The sequence below is a fragment of the Petaurus breviceps genome, unplaced genomic scaffold (genome assembly GCF_028583685.1).
Source record: "Petaurus breviceps papuanus isolate PSGF00001 unplaced genomic scaffold, PetGlider_PUasm1.0 41, whole genome shotgun sequence".
Lineage (NCBI taxonomy): Eukaryota > Metazoa > Chordata > Mammalia > Diprotodontia > Petauridae > Petaurus > Petaurus breviceps.
Window position 1 is genome coordinate 8,518,187 of NW_027186320.1, and position 7,559 is coordinate 8,525,745.

Below are 7,559 nucleotides of genomic sequence, written 5' to 3' on the forward strand. Positions count from 1 at the left end.
GGAAAGAATCTGGAAATGAAAGTTTAAAAATAAATTTTTAAAAAATTGTTTTTTACATGCAACTGGGAAATAAGATATACAGGCACTGGCATATAGAAATCCATCTTGACCTACTAGAAAGTTAGAGGGGGGGTGGGGTAGCATATTAAGAGAGAGCAGATTAGCGGAAGGGATATTCAGTAGGCTCACTATCTTGGCGTGGAGGTAGGAGAAAGATAGCGAGAAAATTTATAATTCAAAGTCGCGTGGAAATGAATGTTGAAAACTAAAAATAAATTTAAAAAATTTAAAAATAAATAAATAAAATAACATAAAATTATGGGATAAAAGAAGAATGTATTAGGAGAAAGAGCAAGGTTGAGATAGAATTGGTTAAAATATCTCACATAAAAGAGCCAAAAAAAGCTTTCACAACAGAGGGGAACAGGGGGGAAGTGAGAGGGAATGAATAAATTTTACTCTCACAGGATTTGGCTTAAGGAGGAAATAACATATACACTCAATTGGTTATGGACGTTTGTCTTACCCTACAGGAAACTAAGGGGGAAGAGGAGAAGAAAGAAGAAAGGTTAATAGAAGGGATGGCAGATTGCAGGAGAGGGTAAATAGGGTCACAGAGACAGACACAACTGAAACAATTGAACAGCAATAAAAGTGTTAGAAATTAAGACTGACCTGAAGAGGGCTTGGAGTTGTCTGTGGTTGTGAATTTTACCCTTCCACACCAAACACAAGCATATATACCACCACCTACAAAGGAATGTTCTCTTAATCTTACTCAACACAGTTGGTATGAAATAAAAAGAGTGAGAGAATGGATTATGGTATGAATATTTTTATTATTGGGCCACTTATTGGTGTGAGTTCCAGAGAGAGATAGAGTTACTGTATTGTGTGAAAACTGAGAGAATGAGTTGAGTATGTTTGTTGACACATCCAGGTACAAATCCTCAGTTTGCATGCATGCATGTCAGGTGTAGTACTCTAATCTTTTATAAGTGGCTACATCTAGGGAACCCAGGTGTATTTCATTCCCCCCTTATGATAAACCTTGATTTGTGTGACCCTGTGGATAGTAAAGATTACTGCTGTTGCAGCAAGCACTCCAGCATCCCCAGGATGGCTGCCAACACAGGTTCCTAGATCTGCTTTTCTAAAGGAAAGCAACTCAAAATGGGTTAACAATTTTGCTTTAATCAATCAAACACATCATTTACTTAGTTCAGGGGAAAAAGTCAGCACCCTGAACTTCAGAGTATACAGACAGAAATTAAGTTACAAGAAGATAGAGAAACATTTCAGCATGCAGGCCTCCAACTGTCTGACCATTACATCCATAACTAGTCAGTTACCAGAGAGGGAAGCTTCAGCATCTGGGTTATCAAAGTGGAGGGAAGAGGGGGAAGGGCCTCAATGGCTACCCAGAGACTCATCTGATCAAATCACACAACACTTCTCAAAGTAAGCCCCTCAAAAAAGCCTCATATCAGGGTTTATATAGCTTTCTACTGGCTCAGAGAATGTAACAACCCTCTTGACCCACTGCCCAATCAAAAAGCATTTCTGAAAACCAAGCCTCTGGCCACAGGCTTCAGGTGCACTTAAGCCTATCAAAGGGCCCAGGGGCAGGGAAGATCTTAAATTTCCATTCCTATAACATTTGCACACTGTGAAAGCTAATAAATATAGGCTCTGTGATTGACTGACAAGATGTGTTACTGTCTATTACTGAAGTATTTCCAGAATCTGGATATAGTGATGACCAATATCTGAAGTCTTACAGATGAATACACTCAATAAGTTAAAAAAAAAAAAAGAGCACCTCATGGAGGTTAAAAACAAACCCAGAACCAGATTATCAGCATGTGGCTAGGTCAGGATTACTATCTACCTCAAAGAAATGTTGTTAATTTAAAATAAAATTAAGTATGTGAAATACTTTGTAATTTCAAAATGCTATATAAGAATATCTTTATTAATATTAATGTTTCTGAAACCATAGGAGACTACAAAGAAATTGGATTTTAAAATCCCAAAGCTGCTATGGAATTCATATGCCTCTGATTTCCAGTTCACCTATTTCTAACATGTATAAAAGGCTAGATTAAGAAAATGTAATACCTTGTTGAAACCTAGGAATACTTTGTCTATGATCATTAATCATCCTGAGCCTCAGTATTTTCATCTATAAAATGGAGGAAAGTGATGGAAGATGGATTACGTAAACCTTGAGGCCTTTTTCTTCTCTAGAACTATGATTTTATAATTCTATGTTCTCCCTGGTTTCCTTATCTAGAAAGAGTGTAATGAAAGGAGATCAGTTTTCTTTGTAATTATTGCTTTCCTTTCTATCTTCTTATAGCTTATGCCTTAAGATGTGTACTTGATTTTGGCAGGAAACAAAAGTTGTGTGTAGTCTGAAGGAGCCATGTTCTTCATGCCTTTTTTTTTTATCTGGCATTATGTTTTATAATCTACAGTGACAAAAAAATCTCTCTCATCTTCCCTATTGACCCAAATATAATAAGGAAAATAAAATTCATATTTAAAATTGAATAACATTCTTAGATTGGAATGTGAATTTTATTATATTTTAATAAAATTATATTTTCAACAGTCATATTTACTGGTTCCTTCAGTAATCTGGGACCTGATTATTAGGGCCTGGCAATTTAAACTTATTAAGGTCAATGAGATGCTATCTCAACATATGTTCATTTATCTTGAATATAGATTATCTTGTAATATTGCTTTAAATATTTCCCTAGCAGAAAATCATTCTTCTTCAGGGAAGAGCCTGGAACAAAATGGAAGATAAGTAGTACCAACTTCTCCCTCGTGTCCATTAGCATTTTCCCTTCTACCCTGAACAACATTCCCATCATTTACTCATTGTTGCTTTCATCCACTCCAACACTTTTAAAACTCTCTTTGTTGTCCTTGGGCTTTATTACAAACCTCAATTGGTTCTGGGGTTAAGATCTCCTGAATTATTCTTATAAGACTGTGCCCTATTTTGTATTTTCCTCAGTTACCTTTCCTGTCTTTCAACTTAAGCAGAAAAACACAGCACAATGTGCACTCAATAAAAGATTGTTAAACATTGTGTGCATACAAGCACACTATGACAGCGTGATATTGATCTTTTTAGTGATATTTAGTTTTGTTCTATTTTTAGCTAGGAAATTCTCAATTTTCAAACAGGTCATGTTCCAAGAGATTTTTTTCAGGCTGGCTGTTGGGAACTCAAAATGCATTTTCCAAAATAAATACTGTGACAAATAGGAGGTAGATATCCAGGTGAATAGATAAAATCTTTAAACTCTAAGATTTTAAAACATTGGTAAGGAAACCATGCAACAAAACCCTTTGGGAGTATCAAATAGCAAAAATGGAATAAAATGTATATCTCACACATATATTATAAATTCTGATAGATCAGTGCTTTTCCTACTATTCTAATAAATAGACCTGTGGTCTCATCAATTTGCATAGTATCTCCAATGGTGCAGATCCCGACCTATCCATTCTCTCTCATTCTGTAAAATTCTTGACCATGGCTTCCCATAAATCTTCTACAATGCTCACCCAGTTTGCAGAAGGCCATCGTCAAGGTCTATTAACACCAAATGAGCACCAATATAGCATTTGGTTTTTCATTTGCTATTCCTCTTTGTAACTACAGGACCAGTCCACTTCCTTTCCTGATCATGACTCTCCTGGGGGATATCCATTATGCCAATTCTGGTAAGCAAATCCTCATTAGTAATGACCTATTTCCATTTCCCTTTGGGGCAAATGATATTTAAGTTTTCTGTAAAGTATGGAGTTTCAGGATTCACAATCAGAGACCAATACAAACCACTTTTTTGAGAACAATGATCTATTTTTTTAAATATGAAAATTAGAAGAAAATGAATATTATATACATATAGGAATATATGTCATAGTTATTGAGAAAGAGTTGTGTGACAAGTAGAAGACATTATATAAGGCAAAATCACTTAATTTAATTGTACATTTTAACAAAAATTGTTGTAGAAAAGAAATGACCCAATATAAGAAGACAGATTTTTTTTAAAATTTTTCTCATAAAACATTCAAAATCTATAAGGAATTGATAGAAATTTCTCAAATTAATTATCAATATCCCAATGTATCAATATACAAAGGATATTAACAGTTCTTTAAAAAGATGGTCTATAACCACTTGAAAATCTTAAAATCATATAAAGATCAGATGGATTAAACAACTCTGACATAGTATTTCATATTAAGTGATTCTGGAAAGTAGTTAAAATGATAAACTTCAGTGATCATTGGGTTATATATAAACAGGCTCATTATTTTTTTTAAAGTATTGAGACATTTTTAAAAATAGAAAATACATCCATTTCCACTGCACAGAATCTACCTTTGTCACAAATAGAACTAGTTTAACAAAGCTAACTCTAGTAGTGACAATGACTATAATATTTTCTATACCTGTGGTTTTTATCCCTCTCTCAAGGCAACAGAATTCTGTTTCATCCCCTGTTCTCAAAGATCAAAATTGGTTATGTAAATTCTGGTGCTTTTTAACATTGTTTTTGGTAATTATCTATTCACATACATATTGTTCTCCTGGTTCTATATTCTTGCTCTTAAATCTTTAATATTCTTTCCATGTTCCTGCCTCCCTCATCTCTGTTGCATCTTATAGTACAATAATATTCCAATATATCCACATTCCACAATTTGTTCAGCCTCTCCTCAATTGATGGGCATATACTCAAGGCATACAATTATACTGCTGCTGCTGCTGCTGTAAACTATGAATTTTTACAATCTTTTGGGAAATGAATATGGCAACTGTTGACCTTGTGATCCCAGTCCTCAGATTATACCCTAAGGAAGTCTTCAAAAGGAAATAAATAAATGACGACATAAGAAATATACATAGTAGTTTCATTTGTAATAGTAAAAATACTAGAAATAGCCCATGTGCTCAGGAACTGGGGAATGCTGCATAAATTGATGTATGATTAATGCAGGATATTACCACATTATAAGAAATGGCAAAGATGAAGAATACAAAGATATATGGGAAAATATATGAAGCAATATAGGATGGAAATAATATAATCAGAATATTATATCTCCTCACCACTACTTTGTAAAAGAAAGTAGTGCAGAAATCCATGGGAGAGGGTTACTAAAATATTAATTCAAATAATTCTTTTAATAAATATTCTACTCAGAACTATGGACAAGTTGCTTAAGCTCACAGTTACTTAGGTAGCTTTTTTTTTTTGGTGGGGTTTGGGGGGAGGGACAATCAAGGTTAAGCGGCTTGTTCAGGGTCACAGAAGTATTAGGTGGCTGACTAAGGCCAGGTTTGAACTCAGATTCTCCTGACTTTAGGGCTGGTTCTCTACCAACATGTACCACCGAGGTGCCCCAACTTTGGCTGATTTTGAGACAATGAAATACAGCCAGGTAATCTGCATAAGTAAATGGAGTTTCTATACCATGAGTTTTACATAGCTATGAATACACAACAAAAGTGATGGATCAAAAACTTAGAAAAATACACAGAAGAAAAAAGCAAACAGGACTTTGTTGTTGAAGATAATACACTTTAAAAATGCAAACTCTCAATAATTTTAGTTTACAGTTTCTGTAAACTCAACTTTATTTTTCTTAATTATTAATAGTTATTAAATTTAAGGGGGGAAACTGTCTATTATAATCTATAATGTATGTGAATTATAAAAAACAATATCATTAGCCTGATTCTTGAATCCTAGGAGGAGGGGGCTAAGCAGTTTGTTAGAGGCGATATAATCAGAAAACATTTGCTGCCTTTCTTGGATTTAGGTACATTCTTGGGAAACATTTTGAAAGAAGCAAAATTTGTCCTTGACACTCTACAACTTCCTTTTTTACACCTTCTCTCTCACATTCTACTGTCTTTTTTCTCAGACTTTCAAGTGCTCATTGTCCTAATAAGTCTTCCCTAATCCTCCCACAGCAGCACCTAAAATAGTTCTGTTCTTCTCCCCCAATCAATCCTTTATAACAGTGTTCTCAGCTTGGATGACTGATAACTCTTTATTTCTTCTAGAATGAGGAATTCCAAGCATTTTGGGGTCATTGAAGTCTGGTGAAGCCTATGAGCTTCTCAGAAAAATTGACCAAACTAAAATATATAGGACTGCAAAGAAAGCAATTATAATAAAATGCAGTTTTTTAAAAATTTTAAGACTTCAAAAAACCTTAGAACAAGCTCTAGCTCTAGAGCTAGAGGCACTGCATTAAAGAGATTTGGAGACCTGGGTTCTAAACGTAGTTAAGATACTAATTAGCTGCAGTTAAAGTATTGAACAAATCTTTCATCATTCTAGTTAGTCAACTGTCTAGCATTTATTGAGTGCCTACTATGGGCCAGGTTCTGTTTACTGAAAATACAAGGAAAGTAAAAAGTCAGACCCTGTTCTCAATGAACTTGCAGTCTAATGAGCCAGACCACATGCAAACAACCATATGCACACATACACAATATAACTTGGAAATAATCAATAGGGAGAAGGCAATAGCATTAAGAGGGAGCAAGAAAGACTTAAGTCTTTCTACATAAGGAGGTAGGACTAATTGAGACTTCAAGGAAGGTACTTGGTAGAGATGAAGAGGGTGGGAGTTCTAGGGAGGGGTGACAGAAAGTAAAAATGCCCAGTCAAGGGATGGAGTTTTCATGTGTTAGAAGAGCAAGGACGTAGGTGTAACTGGATCATAGAATATTGGGGAGTGGGTGGATCAAGAAATATAAGATATAATATTGCTGGTAAGGGGTGGCCAGGTGGCTCAGCAAGTAAGAGCACCGGCTCCAGTGTTGGGATGACCTGGGGTTCAAATCCGGGCTCAGATACTTAGCACAACACCCAGAAGTAACTGCAGTATGGAGAGACTTGTAGCAAGGAAACCAACTAGCAGACTATTACAATAGCCCAGGCATGGTGTCATAAGGGCCTGCACGAGGGAGTAGGCCATTGCAAAGGAGTTTCAGTTTATTCATCTATAAACTTAGATTAGACAAGGGATCTTTTCACTCCTTAAATATCTAGCGGATGCTTAAAAGCCCACAACATCTCTATTTTGTTAAAAATTTCAATGTAACTAAGTGAAATAAAAAAAATGAAAGCACCCAGCATTTGGTAAGATAGATTTGTCAAGGATTCTGGTAAAAGAGGGAACCAGTAGTAGGCTAATCTTCCCTAGGTGCCTGGCCCCAGGGTTGATTCCTTAAAGATTTTCTGCTTTTCAGCACTTTCCTTCCATCTCAACTGAGGTTACCTAAAATTTTCAGTCCATTTCCCTTCCCCCTCAAAATATTCTCCCTTCCCTTTATTCATATCATGAGAGAAGAGGGGGTTTTTGTTTGGGAAGATGGGTGATGTAGAGGAAATTTAATCATAGATGATAGATAGATGGATGAATAGATGATAGATTAGATAGATAGATGATAGATGATAGAGATAGATAGATAGATAGATAGATAGATAGATAGATAGATAGATAGA